Below are 12942 nucleotides of genomic sequence, written 5' to 3'. Positions count from 1 at the left end.
AGGTTTTCATCCAATGTAATTTCAGAGTTAAAAAAAAAAAAAAGTAGCTTTTAGCACTTTTCCCTAAAATAATTCTTATAAACATTTTACCAAATTTCTAAACTAAGACTGCCACTCCTTTTTTGTCTGACTGGACAACAAACTGGACTGGTCATGCAACACGCAGCACCTGTATAAAAAAGGCCAAAGCCGACTGTACTTCCTCAGGAGGCTGAGGTCTTTTAACATCTGCAGGAAGCTCCTGAGGATGTTTTACCAGTCAGTGGTCGCAGGAGTACTTTTCTATGGCGTGGTGTGCTGGGGGAGCAGCACAGCAAAGGACTCATCCAGGCTGGAGAAACTAATAAGGAAGGCTGGCTCTGTGGTCGGCATGAAGCTGGACACTCTGGTGACAGTGGCAGAGAAGAGGACCTTAAAGAAACTGATGGATATTATGAACAATGCCGGGCATCCTCTGCACACGGTCGTAAACAATCAGAGGAGCCTATTCAGCGACAGGTTGCTTCTCCCAAAGTCAAAAACCAACAGACTTAAAAACTCCTTTGTCCCACACGCCATCAAACTGTTTAACTCCTCTCTGGAGGGGAGAGGGAGGGGAAACAGGGGGAGAAGGGAGGGTGGGAACAACTGAGCTGTAGGTGCTTTTCTACACTGTGCAATATTTGCAATATTTGTTTTTGTTTTGTCTTTTTTCTTATATTCGACTGTGCAATAATCACTGTGCAATATACTCACTCAAATGAGCAATCCTATTAATGCATATTGTATATTCTGTATCTATATATGTGTATATGTGTATATATGGTGTATTTATGCTTATATCCTTACTCTCATTCCCCTTAATGTATCTGTAACATGCAACGTTTTCGGTGTTTTGCTACTGGAAACTGAATTTCCCAGAGGAACCCACCCGAGGGATTAATAAAGTTTCATCTAATCTAATCTAATCTAATCTAATCTAATCTAATCTAATCTAATCTCTATCTATAAGACTGAATATGGCTCCTGTAATCTCACTGGAAAAATGTTCATTTGCACCTCTCAGAAGTGTCTTTAACAAGTTATGAGGCCTGTGTGTAGCTAAGTATAATCTTACTCATGTATCTATCCTTTGGGATTTTCAAAGCACAAATTCAAAGCATGACAAAGGCTTAACTTTAACTAGGATTAACTTTGTAGCTATCCAACTTGTAAGGACCTTTGTACCTACATCTCTTCCTGCACCTGTTTAATTAGTTAATACAGAAAAGTGTGACAAGACAAGGTGGCTGCTTCTGTGACTCTTTTGCTGCATGTAACAGCGCCTGTAGAGCAGCTGAAATAGTGATAAACTTGGAAAAAAACACATTGTGGTCACTATTATCCCACAGATGAAATGACAGTCAGATGGGATTATTATGAGGTCAGTTTAAACAGGCCTGCATGCTTACAGTTAAAGGGGATACCATTATAAACTCACACAACAGCTCCAAAGCTTATGGCAGTAGATTAGTAGCCTGGGTAATCTTTGTCACATGATGTGCTTCTGCCTCTGGACTGTACTTCAGCAATTGGCCAACCCAGAGAACCTCAGAAATGAGCAGTCTGAAAGAGCAGGAACTAGCCTGTATAGTGAAACACTTATATCTGTTCAGACTCACCATAAAAATAATGGTAAAATCTGTTTTTGCTGCGAATCCCACTGTAGAAGCTGACTATTAAAGGTATCTTTGTGAAATATAAAATTACTTTTAGAATATTTTCTCTGAAAGTAAAACTATTTTCAACCTTTAAAGAATATGTTAGGGACATGGTGTCTCTTTTTGTGTGTGAAAGCTTTAGAAAATATTAACTGGATCATTTTTATTTATTCTCTGAAGAATAGAAAGCCTTTTGCGAATCTTCCCCGGAGGGTTTTAACTGTTGAACGGAAGTAAACTTCCAAGAACGTTTTGTTTTCTTTTGTTTGGTTTTGTTTTGTTAGACTTTCAGATGACCTCTGGGGAGTTTTGCTGCTGAAAAATATGACCTTCAGGAAACGTTCCAGGAATAGTGAAACATTACATGGAACTATAGACTCAAACTTTTTTTAACAATACATAAAACATGATATAATATAATCAGTTCTCAGAAAGTGGATTGTGATATTACCGGTAGTCTTTTTCTCATTTCAAATATGCTTAATGGCATGTTTCTAAAAGCAATACTGCCAAAGAATCAAAGTGCAATTCTTTTTCTTCCTATTATAATTATTGCTATACACCGATTTAATGTCGGTCTAATTGTTTTAAGTTCTCATTCCATAATTCTGTTGCAATTGCTTTTACTTTCACCTCTTTTGCTGTACGTCAGCGGAGTGTGTTCAAACGCATCATTTCCTTTCTCGCTGAGCTCTTAGCATTTCCGAGGTGTGTATGAACGCAGCATGACGCCGCCTGTGTGGTGGCTCATTACATTATCTGGCAGCGGAGTGGCAGCGGACAGAGGAGAGGGGATCCCCGGGATTTTTACACTGAAGCCAGCTAAACAGTCGCAACAGACAACTTAAAATTACGGGGGGAATTCAGCCAAGATCCTCCTAGACTCTGTAAGTTCGCGCAGCGTTATTTCATTAGTATGTAACGTAATTTAGGGTTTTTAATTTTCAATTAAAACATGACGACGACGGAAGTTTCTCTTTCGGTGTTAGCTCAGCTAACCTAAGTTAAGCTAGCTAGCGTAGCTTGATCTCAGCTAACGTGCAAGGTAATAGTATGTGTGTCGCTCAGCTACACATACACACACACTTACGTACTGAGTGCACCAGCTTCGAAAGTACAAAAATATTAACCAAACTTCCCAGCAAAACTTGTACATGGATGCACTGATATTAGTAAATAATGTAAGGGAGTGTGTTTATTCACCTAGGTTGAAGCTGCAGAACGCTGAGGTAAAACTGTCATTTTCTGTATGTAATTAACGCTCGATTGTTTGTGAATAAATTTAGCGACTGTCTGCCATCAGACTAGTGGCCGGGGAGATAGCGTTAGCAGGCTAACTTAGCTCCCTTAGCTAGCCTTGTAACACTAGCTGCTCACTTGAGACGAGGTCGGTTTCATTGTCTGTCGTGTATCGCTATTTGCACAGACATCGGTGCTACAAAAATCGCACTTTTGCCACAATATTCAAAGGAGCAAGGGCTGCAGGGTTGAGCTTATTTCCTCTAATCTCTGAAAGTGATGATAATCACAATGGGCTGTTAGCTCGTGATAGTTAGCCGCTGGTTTAGTAGCCGGACAGATGGACAGGTTGTTGTTGGCAAGCCAAGTTAACGTTAGCATGCGATAGCTTGTTGTTGTTTGATGGGTTAGTTGAAAATGGGCAGCTTTTCTTTTGGGCAAAGTTGAGTCACTGAAGTTTATGAACATCATAACCAGTATTGCCACCGGATACGGTTAAACCTGCGGTGCCTTTTTAAACGCAGATGGGCATGGGTATGGCTTTATGAGCCATTGATCTAAGAACTTTGTCAGATTAGCTCAACCGTGAAAACCCTTTTTATGGAGGCGTAATGGTGGACGGTAATGCCTCCGTCGGGTTGGTGTGTCCACGACAGCCTGGTATCAAACACCCACACCAAACCGTGGTAAACTTAAACGCCTACTTTTCTTATTTTAAACCGGAATAAGAATGTTTGTGTAAGTCAGATAAAAATCATACCACTTAATGTATGACATGGAAATGTCTTACAGTCAGGTTAAGGGCACACTCTCCAGCTGCTGTACCGTTCAAGTCAGGCGTTTAAAGGCGTGCCTGCTATTTTAATCATTTGAGGATAATTGCGAGACGCTTCTTAATCATCAAGCCTCGCAGTCACGCTGCCTGGTCTTGGTGTCGGAGACTTCTTTATGCTTAAAGGGGGGCCTTATCCTCAGCAATCTGGGAACTGTGGGTCATGTTATTTCAGTGGGTAAGTTAGTTTTGTTTCACTTGACTTTGAGGTGTGTCTCCTAAACTGAACAGCAGTGGGCATTTATCCCCACCTTTGTTGTGCAAGTAGCCTACTGTTACTGCAAGCAAACAGTTGGCACTCTTGGCTAGTGATTTTTTTTTTTTGCGTGGGGAGGGGGGGGGGGGGGGTGTCTTTTATGATGGCCAAGGCCCATGATGTAACTAGACAGGCATGACTCGAGATCCTCTCATATTCTGCCACACAGGGATTGAACCATTTTAAGTTACATGTCTATTTTCCACCAACCATAAATATATTTTTGCTTTTGCCATTTTCAAGGCTCCAGGGTGCCTTGCTTGTCTTTGTCATTGTTAAGTTTATTGTGGTTAGAGTTAGCCTTGGAGTTTGCTGGTGTCTGGAACTTAATCTTATTGTAACAGTTTTTTCCCACTTGTGAATCTGTGAGTTGTTTAGCATGAAAGTAAAGCATCAGAATACAGTTTTTGCCCGTGGTTATGATCTTTTTAATGGTTCCAAATGAAGAGTCTTGATTTTATTTGACCATCCTTAACATTTTATTGTGAATTTATGGTAATCACCAAAACATTAAAAGGTATTGCAGCCTTTTTAATGATGACAATAGACAGTAAGTTACAGAAATTAAAGATATTCTTAGTCCTCATCCTTGAACCTTGTTCTAGTGACTTTAAGCAATACATCTTTTCAGGGTTGTATGTCTGAATTCTTCCCACTTTCCATATCTGACTGAGGTGTTTAAGATTAAAAGTCTTTAACTGTATATAATGATGATTATTTATTTATATATATTTTTTATAATACCAGTGATCAGATAAACAAACAACTGAACATTTTCGCTTTAAAACGAGATGTCACTATACCAGAAATGTACTAGTTGGTACCAACACCAGTAGGATTACACGATTCTTGATGCCCAAATTGATACCAAAACAACATTATTAGCGCTGTACTGTATTTTGCTTTTCTGCTGTGCTATCTGTTTCAACATTTCTATGTTTCCTTTCATTCTGCTCCATGTGTCTGTTTAACTGTTACACAAAGATGCATTGCAGAGTGGAGGAGAGAACATAAATGCGATTTGATCAATTTGATTTCACTGGTGCTATAAATGCATAACTTTTCTCAATTCTTGAATGCCACAAAAGCAAAATAACAGATCCACACTTTAATTTGGCAGTAGATGACAGCATCCCATTCAAAAGGTATGAGAGGTGAGGAAATTAAAGACTGAAACATGTACATCTGCATGCAGTTAAGAAGTTTAATCTAAATGCTTTGATTTTGATGGCCCTTTAATTTAGTTTCTTATTGGTTAGTACTTGTTCACTGTCTGACGCAGTCTTGTTTTCGTGGATTTCATTCTTTTTTTTTTCTTTCCTTTTTTTAAATAAAAGTGCTGTGTGACTTTTTCCCTCTACTGGCATGCCTGATTAGCATGCTCTTCATGTGCTTCCTGTTTTATAAATTAAGCATTGTTTTTTGTTCTTCTGCTCAACTACACACCCAGAGTGTGGACCAATGCTGTCTCTCCCTTCACCTTGCAAGAGAACGTGAGTGCAGCTGAGGTCAGAGGCAGGTACTAGTTTGCATGTCGTAAATCTCTACGTAGTGAGAAAGACAAAGGTGTGGCCTTACATCTGAGGTAATTCAAGGCATGAAATGTCTCAGATGAGAGCTGCTTTTTTTTTTTTTTTTTTAAATGAAAACACAAAACAAAAAATTCTATATGAAAGAATATATGATTTGATGAACACAGATTCTTTTTTTGTTTTTTAAATGGGCTTAGTCAATAGCTTTAGAGGATTGTTAATAGTATCTCAATCACCCAGTGTAACAGTTTAACGCAGCTGTCAGTCAGGTTTAGTTTGAGGCCAGACATTTTGAGACGGCTAACAGGAAGTGCTGGTGAAACTATCAAGTCTCGGTAGAATCAGTCGCCTACCTGCTGTCAAGCATTGTGTAAATGAAAGATCAGGAAGTGTTGTTTTATTTGTTTTTTGTCTCAGTGATGTCATCAGAGGTAATCTACTCACAAGTGAGTTAAAGATGTCAAATAGTGAAAATTGACGTCCTGTGGTGTAGGAGTAGTTCCCTTTGCCATCTTGCTTTCAATTCTTGACAGTCTTGCATCCTTTGCTTGCTTGTCACAATAAGATTAATTTTGCATTGTTTTTCTAAAGTGTTTTTTTTTCTCCATAAATCTGAATATTTTTAAGCTCTTCTAAGAAATTGTCTTTCTGGTAGTTGTGCTAGATGTTGGAGAACAGGCCAGGGGATCCCACCCAAAGGCCTTAGGGAATTCTTTGGCCTCTGTAGAGGAATCCTGCACTGTTTGAACTGAACGATTTCTTGTTTACCCCGTTGGACTCCATCATGCATATGTTCTTGCAATGAGATCACTCAAACAGTTTAAAGTACAGTTTGTTGACTGATAAGTTTGGCACTGTTTAATGAAACTAACCCATTTGACTTTTTAATTCCACTTTATACTACATGATGAAGAAAGAACCTTGACATGAGTGAGAAACTAAAATGTAACATTTCAGTTTCCATAATAGGTTTTGATGTATTGTGGCTTTCAGTATATTCCTATATCTACTTAACATCTCTAAAAATAACTATTTACTGCATGGCCATGTGGTTTTGAGTGAGAGCGTCCAGTTTTGCTCCTCTTCAGTGTTGCTGTGTGCTACAACCACATTTCCTTACTTTGAATTCATGCAACACTTACAGTAATATGCGTTTAATTGGGGTGGGTGGGGGTGGGGGGGTTCCCAGACACTGGATGCTGCCTACATGTAGCGCATGCATGCTGTCTGACTGGCCACATCCACAACTAAACATCCTAAGTTAATTTAAGGTTAGGTAATACTTATTTTTTCTTCTGCAACCAATCATATTCCCAAGACTTTAAGATGCATTTGGTATTTTTACTTAGAGTATCTAGTAACATTTCAACGATGCTAATGGAAATAATACTTCTCTTTGATTGCCCACATGAACACTATGTTGCCTAAAACCGGTGCCGCTTCCATTATAAGGAAGCAGTTTATGAAATACACTTTTTTTTTTTTTCTTCTCAGGCTGGCTCTTACAGCTGGTTCTATTATGGGGGCAGGGTTAAAGTGACAGTTCTCGAACTCTGCATCAAGCAGACCAGCCTGCAATTTGGATACATGTTGCATCAAGGCATGAGTCCAAGAGGGGACAAACGGTTCTGGCTGCCTTCCTGCCACATGGCTGAATTGTGAATTCTATGTGCATGTCATTTCATTAGTGCACTATCTGCCTGGCATAAAAGTAATCAAAACAAAGGTTAATAACATTGGCTGTGGAAGTTTGAACAGTGTGGCCACTTACCCAAATTATGATTTGCAGAGTCAGGTTTCTCTAGTAGATATGGATCATGTTTGTAGTCCCATCTGTGGATAGGGATTGTAAAGGGAACAGGATGAAGGACCAGATGGAATTTTCAGTGTAACACCAGGTAAATGATTGTAAAAGTGGTTCTCAAATGTTTGTGTCAGAGTACTGTGTGATGGTCCACACATTGTCTTATCCTGCATCACATTACATAAAAATTAAGTTATCTTCCCAGAAGCTCAGTGTCATTCCTACTTCATTCTTTTACATCCTTATCACACTCTTTGAACATTCAGGCAGCATAAAATTGATGTGATGCAACATAAACATATGCCACTAACATCGGTTAAATGTCATCTTATTTGCAGATAATCCTATATCAGTCCACAAAGGCCAGTATAGGTATGTGTTTTGGGAGAAATATTCCTGGATCCCTACCTAATGCTGCCAGCTAACATCAGAAGGCTTTTTTTTTTCTTTTTTTAAACCACATGCTTAAACATACTGTCAAGTCATACTTTGCTCCTAGCACCTCTGAAAGTGCTTCACACAGCTAATAAGGCAGGCAAGACATGAGAGATGCATGAAAGAAGATCTTAACCAAAAAGTGTCTATTCCAACTATGTATACTACTTTGGACATGCTTACTGGTCAATAAATGAAAGGGAAAAATAATCAACTTAGTCAACTAATCTAAAAGTGAGAAAACATTGTCAAAATTGAACACAGTCAAACAGGAGATTAACCCTTGTACCCTGCAAGTCGTATCTGTGTATTCAAAAGCCATTTGAAACTGTTAATCACATGCTTTAACATCTTTGTTGCGCTTTTTTTTTTTTTTTTTGGTGTCACATAAAGGAGTGGCACCAGAGTGAAATTTTAGTATGGAGGTCTTTCACAGAAGTCAAGTGTTTGATACTTCGGGATAACACTTTTGGTGGAGTATGGCTTAAAATGGCACACTTTAGTTATGAGTATTTGTATGTAGGTTAAAAAAATATAATAATTATATAAAGGATAATGATAGGTTTACCTTCAGTTTAAAAGGGCACTTACCCATATTACTTGCACTTATGTGAGCTGTTTTAAATGCAAACTGTATGCAGTATATCCTAACTGCAACATGATATTGCACAGCTACATGTGAACGCCCACGCCTCCTGTCATTTAGTACTTTAATGATATTCCTCCCACCTGTAAACAGACTTGTCATAGCACAAGTAAAGAAGAATCTGACCAAATACGTGGGGCCAACTAAAGAGTGACGAGATACTGGGTGTGGTTTAAAAAGTCGAACAGACATGCTTAACGCCACACCTATTGTGGATTCTGGATGTGTTGATGCTGTAATTTTGAAAGGGTCAACTCGGGAAAGATTTTGAATTTGAATCCCTCTTCCACCTCTAGGTGTAGACACGCACACACACTGTAAGCAGGGTTAAAGACGTATGCTAACCAAATGATATCGGTGGGGGGGGGAAAAACATATTTTGCAGAATGACAACTAGTTAGTGACCATTGATCATTACAGAGCTACACATACTTAAACTGACTGAATGTCTTGAGAGCTGTTTTCACACATGCTCTGTAATTCTGAACATTTCCTGATTACCAAAGAAGTACATAGGTGAACACAAGTGTCTTATGCAGCCGGACTGGACATTGTACGAGATGGCAAATTAAAGACAATTTAAAGTCTAACTACACCAATTCATGGTGATGTGAGAATAATCCAGGAAATGGGCTGGTTGAATTCACAACTAGCAAGTGGTCACCCTTTGCCCTTGCACTCATCTATTTCCAGTATTGAGAACAAGTGTAAAGTGGACAATCTGTTGTTGTGTGCTACTTTGAGACTTCAGTGTCATGGAGTGATTCTTCTAATGAAATTGGGAGTTCATGTGTGAATGTGGTTTATATCCTTTTTTTCTTCTTCAATTAAAACTTCACCATCAATTAGATGCTGGATGATGTAGGGCTGTTTGATATAACGATATATATCGGATGACGATATAAAAACGTCTTATCGTTTCATTTTACGCTATCGTTTGTTTCGTGGTGTCGTAAAATAAACTGTTTACGGCAATATTTTTTTCATTGTTTTGATGGTCTTTCTCTTATATCTAATAGGAGAAACCACACTACAGACGGACAAGCGCCTGTTTTTATGCGTTGTCGTTAGCAACAACGATGGTAAAACCATCGCGTGTCCGCTTGTTTATTTTCTACATAAACCTTTCACAAATAAGCTCAAGATCCTGTTGAGACTTTTCAAAATAAACTGAATCACGTGAAAGAGTATGCAGAGTCTTTACGGATGAGAAGCAAAAAAGGCCTGTCAGGTGCTAAAAAATAAACCTTCGACTCAAACAGTAGAACAGGCTTTTCCCTGCAGCACGCTGTGTAATAAATACTCACAAAGAAAACGGTGGCTGTTACAACTTATGTCAAAAAATGTATTGTTTCATGCATCGGTTAAAACACTTGACTCCAGGTACACTACGGCCAGCTGGAAACGTCGAGCTGCCCGAGATTCACAGAATTTACAGAAAATGTTAAATTTTTGTGATTTATATCGTTATCGGGACGATAGATGTCTTATATCGGGATATGAGATTTTGGTCCTATCGCACAGCCCTAGGATGATGGTTGTTCTTCCAAAGGTAGAAAATCCTTGTTCTACTGGTTTAGTTTTAGATTCCCGTCTACTAAACAAGTTACTCTGGAATAACAGGAAAAAGAGACAGGATATGGGTGCCATTTGGGTGTATTTGAACTTCTCCTTTTATTTATATCATTCAATCAACAGGGCTAACAAGTTCTGGCACATCAGCTATCATACCCATTCATATAGCATTTTCATTTCCATTAATTACTCTTTCATTCCAAAGACTAATTAACAATAGTTTTCCTCCATGCATGACATATGAATGAGAAGGTTAGTGTGGTGATTGTGTTTTGTGTAAGACTTCAGTTTTTCTTTTTCGATGCTGTTCTAGTCATTCACATAACCAAATCTGTAACTGCCGTGCGCTATGCCTGTGCAAATCTTTGCTTCAGATGGGTTTTCTTTCATGTCTGAAGTGCAGCCTGAATGTGCCTACTGACATTTTGATTTCTCAGCTATACTTCAAAATGTTTTATTTCCTGTGGTTTCCTGTTGTTTGAACCCCACCTAATCAAGATCTTATGAAACCTGATGATTTGCTTTTCTAACTCAGAGGTATAGCTACTCAAAAACCCAAATGTAATTTACCTGGTTGTGTTCTTCAACATTGTGCACAGATGTTGCACTCAGGTTGTAGATTTTGGGACACTGTATTTTTTGAGCACCCTTTAAGCTCTTTCCCCTCCTGTACTCTGGGCACTTCCTGCTACCATTCATTTCTGAGAAATGTAATCTGATAGCAGTCTGCGTGTGTCCTGGCCCTCCTTCTGTATGTGGGTATGTGCTTCTGGTTTTACAGGATTATGGAGTAACCATTTGGAAGCAATTTGGCTGAAATTGGAGATTATCCCTGTCTAGGAGTTTTGAAAACATTTAGTGATTCCTTTTTATTATAGAAAGTAAACATTAATGGTTGAAAATGTATCCAGTAATTTTGTGATTAGGAGTTTGAGAAGACTGCTTAAGCATTAACTGAGATGTTAGTGTTTCTTAGACTTTCATGATTTCGATGTTGTTGTTGCTTGAGGCTCTGCATATCATTTTCTGTTAATTGTGTGAAATGATTGCTCTTTATTTATTTTTATTTAATTGCACATTCTGTCTGTGTTTTCTTATCAAAATCCAGATGAGATGTGGGCAGTGAGAATATGTGCACTTCTTATTTCTTAGCGGTCTTGATGAGAATACATGAAAGTGTGTCTTCCTCATACAAACAGCCATTCTGTGTCTGTGTGTGAGAGAGATCATGTACAGAAGTCTGTTTTCCTTTACCTGGACTTACCGTTGTTGTCCTTGTCGTCATGTTGCTGAGGGAGAATCCAGGTGGAGACACACAGGGCTCTGTGTGGCTCTGGTTCTCACTTGCGCATACACACACACACACACTCACTCAGAAGCAGTCTGGCAGATTCAGGGTTAAAGGCTTCCATTTTGTTAGGTAACACCCTAATGGTCTGATCTGTCAGTGGCGTTAAAATGGCAGGGGCTTAACCCTTGGCGTTCAGGACACAACCAGTAGGGACATACACACACTTACGGGCTGGCGAGCCTATAACAGAAGAACTGAGGAGAGTGTGTGTGTGAGTGAGAAAGGGAAGGGTAGAGGGAAGGACGAAGAGTGTACGTGTGTGAGAGAGAGAGAAGACAAGGAAGAGTATTTTTCACTTGGGTACAGTGAGATTATGGCTCAGCTAACCACACGCGGTCTGCACCCTTCTCCCTCCCCCAACCATGGCACCACCTCAGCTGGGTCCCTGCCCCCACTCCTAGCCTGGTGCACAGATTAGCATAGGTAGCCTCATCTTTTGTTGTTATATTATTATTATTATTATTCCAAAGATTATATAGATCCTGAAGGAAAAGGGAGGTGCCATTTTTGAAAATATGTTTACTTCTTCGTTAATTTTTTTCAAAAAAATAAAGTTTTTATGATGGCATTTAGTAAGTAATTGCTTTAATTTAAGATCATCACTTGGTCATATCTCACAGTATGGTAACTGGCAGTTTAAGTTTAATATTACATAGGCCAGGGCCCATTAGCTACATATGAAACAGTTACTGATTGGCTTTTATTGCACAGTAATAATCTATAGTCGTATTGCTTTTATTGGAGAGTATAATTGTTGTTTCCCCTTGTACTGAACCCTAAGGACACAATTGAAAAGCCCCAGTTTTTTTTTTTTTTTTTTTTTTAAATGGCTGTTAATGTGTTGCTTGGCTGAGTCCATTCCCAGTGGGAGAGATCATTACAGTGCTGGAGATGAGAGGCTAGCATGCTACCTGAGGGCATGAGTCTTTGCCATTGATCTGTCCCTGTGAATTGCTGGGCACAATAGAAGCTCCGACTGAGAATAAAACGTGATGTGTCAGTCCAGGTCACAAGATTTCCATTGCTTTTACGCAACTGTATTTTATCCCTCCGCACTACATGCCCAGATAGCAGGTTTATTGTTAGCTTACACAGCACTTGTGCAGAATTGTGCATGTATTAAATGTATTGATTTACACAAGCCCTTTTGGTGGCATTTGAGAAGCAAACGCCTTGGCACAAAGATTTTAATTTGTTTTATAATTCAAATTGTTTGAGAATCAGATATCCGGTCTCACTCACTTGCGTTGTTTTTGTTTCAGTCCAAAATCTGCTTTGCCCTCAGGCCTTATTATTCTGGGGGAAATGAGAGAGACATGCATCCACTCATCCTCTACAGTCTCCTGAGAAAAACAGACACAGATAACTAATCACTAGCTGGTGCTCATCTAACCTCTTCCTCATTTTCTTGTCATTTCGGTTTTTGTTGTTGGTAGTGCCCTTTAATATAAAAGAGATGAATCCTCATGATGTTGTTTACACCAGCATGAATGCATTAATTGTAAAGTGCTGGGTCAATATCCATATTAAATGAGTAGTTAAGTAATTGTCCATTGTATTTAGCCTGTAATTTCTTAAAAATGTGTTGTTGTT

General features: G+C 39.0%; 1 protein-coding gene across 2 annotated transcripts in view; it reads left to right on the top strand.

The window, feature by feature from the left end:
• The first annotated feature begins 2417 nt into the window (after nt 1-2417).
• gatad2ab (GATA zinc finger domain containing 2Ab) overlaps nt 2418-12942 on the top strand; it is a 29112-nt gene continuing 18587 nt past the window's right edge. The window contains exon 1 of one of the 2 annotated variants that reach the window (XM_035911898.2): nt 2418-2566. The gene's annotated coding sequence lies outside the window, so the exon portion shown is untranslated. Of the gene's footprint in view, nt 2567-2593; nt 2725-12942 lie in introns of those variants that run through there. The other variant, XM_087836140.1, reaches the window with a different exon arrangement.

This window comes from Neolamprologus brichardi, chromosome 23 (assembly GCF_056152115.1).
Source record: "Neolamprologus brichardi isolate AB-2024 chromosome 23, ASM5615211v1, whole genome shotgun sequence".
NCBI lineage: Eukaryota > Metazoa > Chordata > Actinopteri > Cichliformes > Cichlidae > Neolamprologus > Neolamprologus brichardi.
The sequence above is the reverse complement of the archived record's forward strand: the minus strand, read 5'-3'. Positions and strand labels throughout refer to the sequence as shown.